This window comes from Elephantulus edwardii, unplaced genomic scaffold (genome assembly GCF_000299155.1).
Source record: "Elephantulus edwardii isolate Elephantulus edwardi_28Jun2011 unplaced genomic scaffold, EleEdw1.0 scaffold00075, whole genome shotgun sequence".
NCBI lineage: Eukaryota > Metazoa > Chordata > Mammalia > Macroscelidea > Macroscelididae > Elephantulus > Elephantulus edwardii.
Genome location: NW_006399825.1, coordinates 13,174,475 through 13,189,768, shown reverse-complemented (window position 1 = coordinate 13,189,768; position 15,294 = coordinate 13,174,475). Strand labels below are relative to the sequence as shown.

The window sequence follows — 15,294 nt, the reverse complement described above, 5'->3', positions numbered from 1 at the left end:
TCATATTTTTCTCCTAAACAGTTTTCTCCCTCGTCTGTTTCAATGCAGTGTATACATTATTTATCCCTTCTTAGTTTCCCCCCAACTATGATATCAGTCCTGCTTTACAACAGTGGCATTATGCAGTGTTTGTCCTTTTGTGACTGAGATATTTCACTCAGCATAATGTCCTCCAGGGTCACACATTTCGTATGTTTCATGAGTTTCTGTTTTTCAATGCAGCGTAGTTGTTGCCAACTCTGATATTGTGAACAAAGCTGCAATAAACATGGGGGGGTGTATATATACATATATACATATATACGTATATACATATATATATACTTGGGTGGCAATTCTGGTTTCTTTAGGGTATATTCCCCAATAGTGGATTTGCTGGAACAAATGGTATTTCTTTTTTTTATATTTTTTTTTCTGTTTCCAACTTTTTGAGAAAGCGCTGTACGGCCTTACACAAGGTTTCCAGTTTCTCCGCAACCTCTCCAGCATGTGTTGTTTGCTATTCTGTTAAATTTTGCTATTCTTAAAGGGGTGCTATGGTATTTCATAGTTGTTTTGGGTAATCTACTTCTTAAAGATTAGATCAAGCAAACCTTTGTAGCACTTTGTGGGATCTCTATGTGTTGGATCAACTTGACAGCAACAAACTATTACCTCAAAAGGGTCATACTAGAGTAAGGTGGACCCTAAAGCTGGTCAGAGTGGTATCTTGTAAAAATGGAAAGAAGACACAAAGAAAAAGACACACATCACAAGGCAAAGACAAGGATCTTGTGAAGAGATGTCTACAAGCAGCAAAAAAGCCCAAGAAACACTGGGGGCTACAGATGCTAAACAAAAGTTCTTCTCTCAGAGTCAGCAATGGGAAGAGCATCACTCTACTGAGATCAGAAAATCAGGGGAAGTCTGCAGTCGGCAATCTCTCCAAACTGGTGAGAAATCACGATATCCGTTTGAGGACTAAGGTGCACTCGATCCGTGCCATGGTCTTTTCATTCACTTGCTGGGTATCTGAGAGCTAGACAATGAATAAGGATGACAGAAGATGAATGGATGGATGCCTTTGGACTGGGCTGTTGGAAAAGAATAGTGAATATCCCATGGACCACCAAAAGAATAGCTATGTCCTGGAGAAGGTGCAGCCAGAGTGTTCCTTGGAGACAAAGACAATGAAGCTTCATCTCACATACTTTGGCCATGTTGTTAAGAGTGGCTATTCCTTCAAGAAGGACATCATGTTTGGAAAGGTGGAGAGACAGCAAAGGGGAGTAAAACCCTCAACCAAGTGGACTGACATAGTGACTGCAGCAGTGTGCATTAAGAGCGTCAGAAAATGTGGGGATGGCAATAGGCAAAATAGTACACTGTTCAGATCTTTTTTTCTTAGGGTCACTATGCATCATACTTTGAAGGCACCTAACAACAACAAAACAGCCTCCAAAACAGTGAAACAATAAACACCTACTCTTTTTTTTTTTAATACTGGGTTTACTTCACATGTATATTGTTGTCTCCCCACCATTTCCATTTGTCTGACCACTGCTACTACCGTGTCCTATAATAACATTCCATACATATTTAAAACCAAAGCAAAGGGTGGAGTTCCATCTTTAAAAACTAAACAGGCATTCTAGACAACACATTCTTGGCAAAGAAACCTGGACAGCATTTAGCAGACAAGGTAGTGAAAGTTCTCACTCTGCATTATAAAAAAGGACAGCCAGATATCAATTGTTACAGAAATGAAAGATGCAACATACTAACAAACTGTTTTAACAAAACTATTTTCTTAAAAAGACTTCCTCCACTGCCAGAGATCTTGAATATTCACCTCCTGGTCTGTCATCCAGAAGCAATTCTTCATGTAATTGATTAATTTGGCTTCCACTTTGGGAAAAGAACCACCTTTTTCTATACTTGATTACATTTTTGCTTTAGTGTCTTCTACAGAACCAGGTCCTTTTGGAGTTTTGGAAGTTTTTTCCTGTTTTTTTTAAAAAAATTCTTGTCCTTTCAATCATAGTGTGGATGGCTTTGAGTTTTTTCTGGTTTGATTTTTGTGCATTTTTGCCTGGAGTAGCCTATGTAGACTTCCTTTACTGGTATTTTTTCTTCAGCCTTATCATCATCTGACTCATCGTCATCATCCTCATCCTCATCATCATCTTCATCATCATGGTCATCATCATCATCATCATCATTGTTGTCATCATCATTGTCGTTACCGTCATCATCGTCAGCGTCATCATCATTGTCATCACCATCATCATCATCATCGTCATCATTGTCAACATCATCATCATCATCATCGTCATCATTGTCAACATCATCATCATCGTCGTTGTTGTCATCATCATTGTCATCACCATCATCATCATCATTATTATCATCATCTTCATCATCATGGTCATCATCATCATTGTCATCATCATCTTCATTGTCATCACCATCATCATAGTTGTCATCATCATCATGTCGTCATCGTGATCATCATCATCTTCATCATCATTATCGTCATCATTATCAACATCGTCATCCTCCTCATCGTCGTCGTCATCATTATTGTCGTCATCATCATCATCTTCATCAACATCATCATTGTCATCATCATCATTGTCATCACCGTCATCATCATTGTCATCGTCATCATCTTCACCAGTAGCAAGTTGCACTTTTTTCTTTGTTACCACCTGCAGGGGCAGATCTCTTTCCTGATATACTTAAGAATTTCCTTCCTCTTCCTCTTCATCCTCTGACTCTGCATCTTCCTCCACAGCTACAAAGTGTTGTCCACTTGTATGCACAGGCCCTGAGCCACTCTTCAACCATAAGACGGCAGATGGTGTTATTCCAAAGACCCCACGGGAAATAGTTGACTGTACAAACATTTTCAAAGTTGCCAGTGTTACTTTCATTGGGCTGCCCTCATAATGCATTAAAGTGCAATTCATCCTTTGCACCAGCCCCTAAGCTGACTGTTCTTAAAGATAACTGGTGCTCATTGTCATCATTACACAGCTGCAAGTGATAATCTTTGTCAGCTTTCAATTCACAACCAAAAAGGTAGTTCTGGGGCCACAGGGGACTCATGTCCATATCCATCAAGTCTTCCAAGGGTTGGTGGTGGAACACACTTAATGTGGGAGAGAAGGGTGGCAATAAAACACTACTGTTACCAAGAAGAGCAGTGCAGGATGGAATCACAGCAGGAAACTCTTTTAAAAGCCTTTAAAGCCATCCATCCACTTGGGATATTTTTATTGTGGCAACAGTATGAAAATAAGACAAAAGCCCAGTTAGAGATCTTGGAAAAAAAGACATAACCACTTAATTACAAATGGATGGGAAAATAGTTAGCCATCCCAGTACGGAGGCCTGACAGACTTCTTTGCAGACAAGACTTTCAAAGCTTACACTAGGGCAGTATTGGGCAAATTAGGAGGGATTGGTCACCCTCTGATGAAGAGCAGAAGCCATGAATGGAAAGACTGACTGGTGTGACAAAATACATCACAAACCAAGTTAATAATCACTGAGAAACCGGGGGTAAGGTGGCATTTGCAACACAAATTAGACAGATTTATATCTACACCTAACCCTGTCACTCTTCAAGAAATTTAACTTCCAAGCGTCAAAAAGCTGTCATAATATTTTTGAAAGACCAATATTCTTTACTGCCATCTGCTGCATATTTGTGATAGTATTTCTAGAATTCTACCAGATGTACTGTATGAGAGGCGACCATTATGTGCAGTGCAGAACCTAGACAATAGTATACGATGGCACTCTCTAGACTACAGAGGTCTTCAACAATCTAATCATCCTGGTTATAAAGGGAATGTAAATATTTGCGAGGCATATGAGGATAAATAGATAGGACTATTTGTTCCTGGTCTGAGGTAACTAGTCCAAGAACTTTGGCTGCAATACTGTTGGGGTTGTTACTAGGTGCCATCCAGTGACTATGACTAATACTGTCTCTATGAACAACAGATCAAAACTTTCCCCTATCCTACGTCATCCTCAAAATCTCCAACTTATGCATGTTTGTTGTTGTTGTTGTTGTTATGTGCCATAGAGTCACTTGCGATATTTTTCTGGTATTCTCTGCTTTCTGCCAAGATCCATCTAACATTAGCTACAATATCCCTAGCACCATGACCTCTTCTAAATCCAGCCTGCACATCTGGCAGTTCTCTGTTGACATATTGCTCCAAACATTTTTGGATAGTTTTCAGCAGAATCTTGCTTGCATGTGATATTAATGATATTGTTTGATAATTTCCACATTCTGTTGGGTCACCTTTATTTGGAATGAGAACAAATATCAATCTTTCCAGTCAGTCAGCCAGCTGGCTGTCCTCCAGATTTCTTGGCACAACTTAATGAGCACATCCAGAGCAGTGTCTGTTTTTTAAAATATGTCAATTGGTATGTTGTCAACTCCTGGAGCCTTGTTTTTTTGCCAATTCCTTCAGAGCAACTTGAACTTCCTCCTTCATCACCATAGGTTCTTGCTCATATTTATTTCATGAAATTCTTCTTTGTCAGCCAATTCCTTCTGATACAGTGACTCTGTGTACTCCTTCCATCTTCTTTTGATACTTCTTGGATCATTTAACATTCTACCCAAAGTATGCTTAAGTATTGACACCCATGGCTTGAATTTGTTTTTCAACTCCTTCAGCTTAAGAAACGCTGAGCAAGTTTGGCCCTTTTGATTTTCTGACTCCAACTCTCTGCACATTTCATTATACTATCTCACTTTGTCGTCCCAAGTTGCCTTTTGACATGTTCTGTTCAGCTCTTTGATTTCTTGGTTTCTTCCTTTAGCTTTGGCTTCTCAGCACTCTAATGCAATATTCGGAGTCTCATCTGACATCCACCTTGGTCTTTTCTTCTTCTTCAGCCTTTGTAATGATCAACAACAACAACAAGTGTGGGTAAACCAAACCCAAATTCACTGCCCTTGAGTTGATTCTGACTGTTAGGGACCCAGTAGATAAAGGGTGCTTCATGAAGGTCAAGATCATTGTTACTTTTTTTGGCAATAAATTGATTGCCTAATTTATTCTTCAACTCTTTAGTCCAAAGAAAGTCAAACGCTCTCATTTTAATAGTTTAGCATTGCAAAGAGAAAATAAAACCCTCATGTTGATTCCAATCCATAGCAACTCTATAACACAAGGTAGAACTGACCCCTTGGGTTACCAAAGCCGTAAATCTTTACAGAAACAGACTGTCCTATCTTTTCCCCAAAGAGTAGCTGTTTAGTTAGGACCACTGACCTTTTGGTTAGTTCAATTCCTTTTTTTAAAAAAAAATTATAGTAGTTTACTTACAAACGTTTTATGAATTTATAAATATTCAGTGGTGTTTCTGGTGTTCACCTAACTGTCTAAATTAAAAATCAGCTAGGACGCTTGTCAGAATAAGGAGTTGTGAGTAGTAAGGAGTTGTGCTGTTAACCCACAGGCACGAGGTTCAAATTCTCTAGCTGCTCCACAGGAGAACAATGGGGAACTTCTCCCACGCAATGTACCACCTCCAAAAATCCGCTGGAGGGGTGGCTGTGAGTCCTCAATGGCACCTAACAACAGTTACTAATGAATCCGTATTTCCCTCAGAGATGCATGCCTGTTGATATATAATTAATAACAGAGTCAGATTCAACTTGGTGGATAAAATAAATAAGGACGACTGAAGAAGAATCAATACTGTTAAATTGTAGTTTTAGGGGGAAATATCTAATATATAATGTACTATGGACATCAAAAGAACAAGTAAATCTGTCTCATGCAGGCTGAGTTCTCCTTAGACACAAGGAAGTACTTTGTCTCACCTACCTTGGGCATATTATTAGGAGAGACTAGTACTCAGAATTGGAAGCAGGAATGGCTTCCTAAACAACATGCCTCCAGAAACTTTGTGAACTTTGATAAACGTCAATAATTGTAGAGGGGCTTCAGGCCTTTTGTTCATAGAGTTGCTGTGAGTCGTGCTTGACTTGAAAACAATCAACAACAACAGTACTTCAAAAAGCACATCATGCTTGGAAGAGAAGAGACTCAGCAAAGAGGAAGATCCTCAGTGAGAAGGACTGATCCAGTGACGGCAACAGTGGGATTGAAAATGGCCGATCTGGGTTTAGTCTACTCGTATGTTTAAGACAGTATCAAGTGTCTGTAAAATTGCTACTTATAACTCTTGAACAAAAGAAGTAATAAAGACAATATTGGTACAAGAACTGTTCAACCTAAGGGAAACTTTGTACAGCAGAGGGTTTTTTGGCTATTTTTTGGTGTTTGGGTTTTGGGGGTTTTTTAAGCAAAACAAGTGAAAAAGATTTAAGTTAATAAGACAGAAGCACAGATAGGAAAAGGTAGGTCACAGGAAAGTTAAAGTGAAAAAAAAAAAAGAAGAGGGAAAATGTGTAAATTGAGCCCTGGAAAGGCAGAGGTGAACCCAGACCTTACAGTCTGCTGTCAGCAGAAAAGAAGAACCCAGCCCAGCCTTTTAATAATGACAACAACACTTATGTCATTGTTAGGTGCCATTGAATCAGCTTTGACTCAAACCATGTACCACAGAATCCTGCCCTAACAATTAAATAAAAATTTATTTAAAAAAAGGAAGATATCTGCAGCTTTGGAAGCACATTGGAGAATCAGTGTTACTGATTCAGAGTTAGTGAATTTGGGTTTGGATTTCTGGATCCTCAACCTGGTTCGTTTGCTACCTGAATAACCTTTGGTGGTTTCCTTAACTCCCTGAACCTCAGTGTCCTCACCTAAAAAGGAAGGACAGTAATAAAATGGCTTACAGCACACTTTGGGCATGTTGGTGGGAGAGGCTATTCCTTGGAGATGGACATCATTCTTGGAAAGGTGAAGGGACAGTGAAGGAGCCGGGCACTCTTTACCAGGTGGATTGACACAGTGACTACAGCAATGGGCTCGAGTGTGTCAGAGATTGTGAGGCTCACCCAGGTTACAACAGGGTTCAGATCTGCTGTTCACGGGGTCGCTATGAGTTGTACTTGACTCAATGGCACCTAATGACAACAACAATTAATAGGAGACAATCTTTTGCAATTTTGTCCTGAACAGTAAAAATTACTCCCTGTTCTGCCTGTGAGCTAACGTCTTGGGCTTTGGAACAAATCTCTGCATCTGCTCTCTGAAGCCTAAATAGCTCATCTATCTAAAGAGCAAAGCAATTCTTGGCTGGTTTCCTACATCTGACTATCCCTCTCTTGGGGTCATCAGGCAATAAAACTTGCATTATACTATGTATAGTGAAATTTATAACTACTCTGATGACAGTGGAGTAGAGGAAGACCCCGGATGAGATGGATTGATACAATAACTAGGACAATGGGGGTAGGTGTGTCGGAGTCAGTGAGACTTGTTCAGGACAGGACAGACTCCATAGGGTCACTATGAGTTGTAGGTGACTCAATGGCACATACCAACAACAATATAAAGGCCATTGGGAGAAGCTCCTCAAGATCCTTGTCTACACTGTTACCTATGGAAGTGCTACCTATGGCAGTTTTCTACTCTGCCTTGCCAGCTTTGAGTCATAGAGGACTGCATTTGCTGAATCTAAGAGAAATGAGTTGCATAGTCTCTAATGTGCTGCACTGCTAACCGCAAGGCCTAACGCTTTGCAAGATAAACTTGCAGAGCCTCCTCCCATTAAAATTTACAACTTGGAAATCTAGTGGCGGGTCGCTGTCAGAATGGACTCATTAGCAATAAGTTTGAGTTTTCATAATTGCCAACACCTGATATGTGTTTCATATGCATTGATCAGGAAGCTCTGCTGGCAAGACTGTGCTGCAAACCTGAAGGCACACAGTTCAAATCCCGCAGGAGAAGATGAGCAGTGTCTCCCTGGGTGATTAACTGCCTCTGAAAACCTGCTGGAGGGTCACCTATCGGTCCATTCAAAGTCTATAGTAAACAACCACCTACCAATACATGTACTGATCAGGATAAATGGATATAATACCCATGAAGTGGCTGGTACCACTGGATGAATTTCCATCCCAGGACCTGGGATTTGAAGACATCCATTTAAGGCAATCTGCGTGTGCCCAATGCATATAGACATAGAACACTTACAATAGTGCCTGGCCCAACCAAATGGCTTCTGTGTTGTCATTCAGCCAGTGACTGGAAAGCCTCACTAGTCAAGTCCAGCATTATAGTATTTACTATATACTATATTATAATAGTCAGAGACAGTGCGATTGGCACAGGACAGAGCAGAGTTTAGGGCTGTTGTACATAGGGTCACTATAAGTTGCAAGTGACTCGGCAGCACATAACAACAACAACATATTATAATATAGTATTTATGACCTAAAAAAAAAGTTCATTTCATAGATAAAAAATATTTCTGATCAGGACCTGTCCAAATGAGGGCTTTTCAAATGTTTTCTCTGTTTTTGTTTTGTTGGGTTTTTTAAATAAATCTAATACTAAAAAACAAAAAAAAAGAAGAAGAAGAATAGTTCCTGGCCTCCACTCTGTGCTAAATCAATGTTGCCCCTATTGTTAGCTACCATTGAGTCAGCCCCCAATGCATGGTGACCCCATGTATGATGGAAATTGTACACTACAGATCAATCAATACTCGAATTTACTCCTGGCTGTCAAGTGGGAACTGCTTCTTAGCTGACCCTCCATCGCATTTTCCGAGGCTATAAATCACACAGGAGGACTGTCCACCTCTCTCCCTCAGAGCTGCTGGTGGATTCAAATCTCCAGAGGGGTGTCACCTTTGGGTGCAGCTCGACTCCCTGCAGACTAGGCCACCAGAGCTCCCTTTGGATTAGTAAATACACACAATGAAGCCCAGCTGTTCCTTGCTTGTGGTTCCATTGCTTGCTTTACCATCCTCCCGTTGGGTCCCTGATTGCAGACCATTGTAACGCATAGAGCTTTCACGGCTGAGTTCCAGAAGTAGATTACTGTTATTGGTGTTATATGCCATGGACATAACATATGACACCGTCTTGCCCCATCCTGCACCGTCCTCATATTGTGACAGCCACAGTGTCAGTCCATATTGTAGAGGGCCCTCCGCCCCTTCTCTAACTCCCCACCTTTCCCAGCCCCTCCTGACAACATTCCCAAGGTGTAAGAGATGAAGCACCATCCCTGATTCACAGGAGCAGCCTGGTTTCACTTCCTCCAAGACAAAGCTGTTTGCTCTTTTGACAGTCCATGGGATGTTCAGTGTTCTTTCCAACATCACAATTCAAATCCACCAATTCTTCTGTAATCCTTATTAATTTGCCAACTTTCAGATTCTTCTTGTTATGTGCTCTCGAGTAGCTTGCAAGGATGATAGAGAACAGTATTCTCATATATGACTGCTGTTGGACTAAACTGGAAAAACCCTCCTCATAAAAAAATGAAGTATGTATGAAGCTTTGGCCTGAAGATAACATTGGACAAAAAAAATTCCACTTCATGGACCTGTTATATTAGTGAGACTGCCCTGAAAATTATATGCAAGTGCTTTCTCTAAAACACTGTGCAGGTGAAAAAAAAAATACTGTAAATAATCTAAACATTTACAGTAAAGAAATCAGCTAATAATTCTGAGGTGCTTACCATGGGATATTATTCAAACATTAAAAGCAATGAGGTTAAGTCAAGGGTCACAAACTATGACCTTTAGGCAAAGCCAGACTGTGCCTTTAATTAGTAATTAAATGGCCTCTGTTGTGATCATGGCACAGGATAGGACAGGGTTCGGGTCAGTTGTTCATAGCGTTGCTATGAGTTGTACTCAACTTGATGGCTACCTAACAGCAACAACAACAACAACAACAACATGGCATTAATGTTTTGAAAGATAGAGGATTAAGGTAAGAAAGGAAGACCATTGATGAGATGGATTGACACAGGGACTATGGCAATGGCCTCAAGTATGTCAATGATGATGCATATGGCACAGGATCGGACAAGGTTCAGAGCTCTATCTTCATAGAGATACTATGAGTCAGAGGTGACTCAATAGCACATAACAGCAATATGACCTTCAAATGAAGATTTTTTTTAACATTTTAAATGCTCCTATATTTTTTTTAAAAAAGAAAGGAAAATATGTGGCTGAGACTATATATGACCCATGTTGTTGTTGTTGATTGCCATCAAGTCAAACACCACTCAGAGCAACCGTATGAACAAAAGGCCTGAAGTTCCTAAGAGTGTCCAGAAGCATATGGTTTAGGAAGTGGATGCCACTCCTCCTTCCAAATCTGTCTTGGACTGGGAGCTCCACCAAACACTGTCCACCATGGGTAAACATTATGGCATTTGACACCTCAGTGGCACAAGGTTCATCATCACAGCAACCCCAGGTTACCTCAGTACAGCATATTGACAGAAGAGTGCTGTACCACTTAGAAGAATGTTCCTCCAAAATATAATAACAACTGACTTTTAAATACAAAGGTCTTCCCCGAGGTCTTGTTGACTTTAAACTAGAGGTTTAAATAAAAAACAACCAATATAGTATGTTTTTGTTGTTATGTGCCTTTGAGTCACCTGCAACGTTTAGCGAACCTATGTACAGCAGCTCTGAACCCTTAAAGCCTAAAATATTTATTATCTGTTCCTTTACAGAAAGTTTCCTGTCCTGTGGGTTAGATATTTGTATCCTGATATGGAATATTCCCAAGTAAAGATGGACTGATAATATCATATTTTAAAAGTCTAAATACACATGTATACTTTATACCATATACTTATAAATTAACAGACACAGAATATAAACTATTGTCCCTTGTTTCCCCTGGAAATTGATGTGGTAACTGAGGGCATCAGGATCTGAAAGTGGACCTTCAACTTTTACTCTCTAGATTCTGGTTGTGTTCTTTTTTTCTACAAAGAGAATATGCTCCTTTATTGTTTTTCTGATTTAAAAACAACAGTGCTTTGAGACAAGTTACTTCAATGCATATGACATATTGACAGTCAATGGCTATTATAATGTTTTTCTAATATACCTTTTAATTGTACTGCAAAGCATGGAATGATTAAAGCAAAGAGTCCTAAAGAATAAAATCATAATAATCCTACATTTCACAGAATCCCTTACAGCTAGAGTTCTGGATGTGATTTATCAGATTGTTGGTAGTTATTGCATTTTCACATTCTTGTTTTAAGGACTCTGTTGCAGTAGTCTGTATGGAGTTGACCTACTAGGCCAAAAAACTACACCTCTCTAGTTCAAATCCACAAGTGCCTTTGAGGAAGAAAGATGGGCCGTCTACTCCTGTATGATTTACAGCCTCACAAACCCAGGGTGGGTGTCAGCTAACAGTTGGTTCCGACTCTGCAATAGAGAGTTTTTAAGGAGCTTTAAGGACAGTTACAAAGTATGTGGTTTATCTGTTGGAGTATTAGCAAAATATTGGCCTTTGGATTAGACATGCTTTGAATGTATCAAGAATAATATGAACGATGTATAGCATGGTTCTGAAGCTGATTGAAATGAAAAGGAGACCCAGATAAACTTACAGTGGTTTACTGATGGAGTCAGTAAAGGTGTGATTGACCAGTCATCATTTATCATGGCAGCTTTCCAATTTGACAGACGGCTTTCTGCAAAGATGCAGTAGTTCCCTTGATGGTTCTCATCTGCAGTATGACTTTCAGAGTAAATTTTCAACACTCAGCTTAGAATGTTTCTTCAGTACCCCTAACCATGACTGTTTTTCTGCCAGCTTGAGTAGATTGTTTTCTCCAGATGATCCCAGCAGATCAGGCTGCTAACTGAAAGATCAGGAGTTGAAATCCACTAGCCGCTCTGAGGGAGAATGATGGACAGTCTCCTCTCACAAAGATTTACAGCTATAAAAGCCCAGCAGAGGATCACTATAAATCAGGTTTGTTTGGTAATGAAAAGTTAAGAGAGTTAAGGAGGCTCAGAGAAGGAGTTCCAAGAAAATAAAATATAGTATAAAATAAAATTTACAAATGAAATAATGTATATGAATATTTGTATAGAAGTGAATAATACCATCAATAAATGCAGGCTCGATTTAGAAGAAGCCGAGGTACTAAGGATATTATAGCTAATGTTAGATGGATCTTGGTTGAAAGCAAAGAGTACCAGAGGAATGTCTATCTCTGTTTCATTGACTATGCAAAGGCGTTTGACTGTGTGCATCACAACAAACTGTGGCTGACTCTGAGAAGAATGAATCCCAGAACATTTGATTTTGCTTATGCGAAACCTATCCTTGGACCAGGAGACAGTCATCAGAACAGAGCAAGGGAACACTGCATGTGTCAAAATTGGGAAGGGTGTAAGCCAGGGATGTATCCTGTCTTCGTACCTTTTCAATCTATATGCAGAACAGATCATCTGGGAGGCTGGGATGTATGAGGAGGAATGTGGCATCAGGATTAGAGGAAGATTCATCAACAACCTGTGTTATGCGGTTGACACAACCCTGCTTCCTGAAACTGAGGAGGACTTCATGCACTTGGTGCAGAAGGTTAAGGACTACAGCCTTCAATATGGATTAATCTCATCATCAAGAAAACAGAGACTCACCACTGGGCTGATTGGCAGCATTATGATATAGAGTCAAGAGCTTGAGATTGTTCACAGCTTTAGTTTGTTTGGCTCCACAATCAACACTTTTGTTACTAGCAGCCAGGAAATCAAGAGATGAATTGCACTGGGAAACTTGGTTGTTAGGGACCTCTCCAGAGTACTGAAGAGCAACAATGTCTGTCTGTCCAAGGTGCACCTGATTCAGGCCACAGTCTTTGCATTGTTTGCTTGCTATGTGTCAGAGAGCTGGACAATGACCAGGGATGATAGAAAGAGAATTGATGCCTTTGAGCTGTGGTGATGGAGAATGATGAATATACCATGGATTTCCAGGAGAACAAACAGATTTGTCCTAGACAGGGTGAAACCAAGCTACTCCTTGGAGGCAAGAATTCTGAGGCTTAATCTGACATACTTTGAGCATATTGCCAGTCCTTGGAAAGGAATATCATGCTTGGGAGGGTGGAGAGACAGAGAAAGAGAAGAAGACCATTGATGAGATGGATTGATTCAGTAACTGGGGCAATGAGGGTAGGCGTGTCAGAGACAGTGAAGTTGGCACAGAATAGAGCAGGTTTCAGGGCTGTCCTAAGTAGGGTTGTAATGAGTCACAAGCTACTTGACGGCACATAACAACAACAGCAACGTAAATAAGAAAGTCACGTGTCGTCTTTCTAATCTTCACAATGCACATAGTAGGATTTACTTATTTTTTTTTAAGATTTATTTTTTAAAGAAGAGAAAACAGGCTGAAAATTATGAGGTTCCCGGCTCAAGATCTATACACACAAACACATAAATCAAGTTGGCAGTGGGAGTCATCAACAGGGTCATTATGGATGTAATAGTTGTCAACAATATTATTACCATTAATGATGGTCTAAGAATTTGCATGCTTTCTAAGAAGAGCATGTCAGATAATTAAATCCCACAATCTCCCCAATGAGTGTCTTCTTAGAAGATAGCTCTAAAAATCCTTCTCAATTCTAGGCTTTCCTCAAGGTGCCAAGATATGATACCTGTAACCTGGATTCAATTCTCACACTCAACTCTACTCAAGTCCAAGTATGACTGAAGCTCAACTTTCACACACAACATCTACCACCATATTTTGATTTGCCACTTGGCTCTTGACTAGTCCATGAAGATATTTGTATGCATCTGACTCGACTGAGTGTAAAGACCTGAAGCATGTGGAAAACAATCACAGCTATTTTAGTGTAATCTAGTCTCCAGACTACGTCAGCCTGGACATTAAAAAAAAAAAAGTCAAAGTAGATGTGACCTAAGAGAACAATCTCAATTCCGTTTGTTTGTATGCTGCAGGAACTCCGTTCCCCTCTCAGATTTGTCCCCAGTGTTTCTGCTTGTCTCTGGTGAATGCTTCATGAGAAAGAAGCCTTGCAGCCAGAAGTGTGACCAAGGTTGATGTCATCCAACTCAAGTAAGTCATGGTGTCACCACCCTACCAAACTACTCCTGTGTAAGACCATGCAAAATTCTTAGCAATATTTATTTTCAATTTTAATCATTGTGTACTATGTGGGAAAATAGAATTTAAAATTATTGTTGTTATGTGCCACAGAGTCACTTACATATACTATTTCTCATTTTTTGTTGCTGTCATGTACCATCTAGTTGACTACAACTCATAGCCATGCTACGACCAACAGATCTGAACCCTGTCCTACCCTGTGCCATCCTCATGATCTTTGTGGTGCCCAAGCCCACTGTGTTCTTCACTGTGTCAGCTCATCTCACTGACAGACATTTTCTCTTGAATTGACTCTCTACCTCTCTCCTCAAGAATTTGTTCTTCCTGAAGAAAATATGACATTAAGGATATCATCCAAGAAGAAAGCTAAAGGTCATTACAAAGACAAGGGAGAAACAGAAGACCAAAATGTACTCCAGAAGAGACCCTGAAATTTGCATTGAAATGAAAAGAAGGCAAAACAAAGGGAAGATAATGTGGAGGGAAGAAAGCTGAAAAGATTCCAAAGGGCAGTTGGAAAAGATAAAATATTACAATGAAATGTGTAAGGAGTTGGCGTTAGAAAACCAGAAGGGAAGAACACACTTAACATTTCTCAAGCTGAAAGAATGGAAGAACAAAAAGGATTCTGTGGGCGGAGGAAATTTTTTTTCTTCAAAACTGAGTGTTTATTTTATATGTACAGCACGTATCAATTCAGATGTTAAACATTGATTGGAAATACTTGATCTTTATTTAGATTTCGTAAAATGGACAGTTAAAAGTTGCCCAAGTTGTTCCAAATATGTAACAGCTTTCCAATACTTAATAAAGTATAACTTACAAACTTTTTAATAATTTTTTTGTTTCAATTGTGATTTTAACAAAGCTTTACAAGAAATTAGGTTTTCATTCATTCATTGTTGCACATTTTTACCCTCCCTCCCTCCCTATCTCCTCCCCCAGTTCACTTTTTGGTTTTTTTTAAATATTCATTCCTTTTTGAACAATTACCCCTTCCCCCCACCCCGAGTTTATAAACTTTTGTTTTGTTTTGTTTCTGGTTTTTGCTTTGTTTTGTTTTGTTTTTTTCTAGAATCTCAATTGTTTACTTCAGTGGTTGGTTTGATTTTTTTTTCCCCTGGAGTGACACAGGAAGCATAAAAACAAGATGGAAGGAAAACGTAAGAGTGACTCTAACAAAAAGAATCAGTGAACCCTGAAACATTTCA

At 39.6% G+C, this 15,294-nt stretch overlaps 1 pseudogene; it reads right to left on the bottom strand.

The window, feature by feature from the left end:
- Positions 1-1,781: 1,781 nt before the first annotated feature.
- LOC102867852 lies at positions 1,782-4,021 on the bottom strand (annotated as a pseudogene).
- Positions 4,022-15,294: the final 11,273 nt, after the last annotated feature.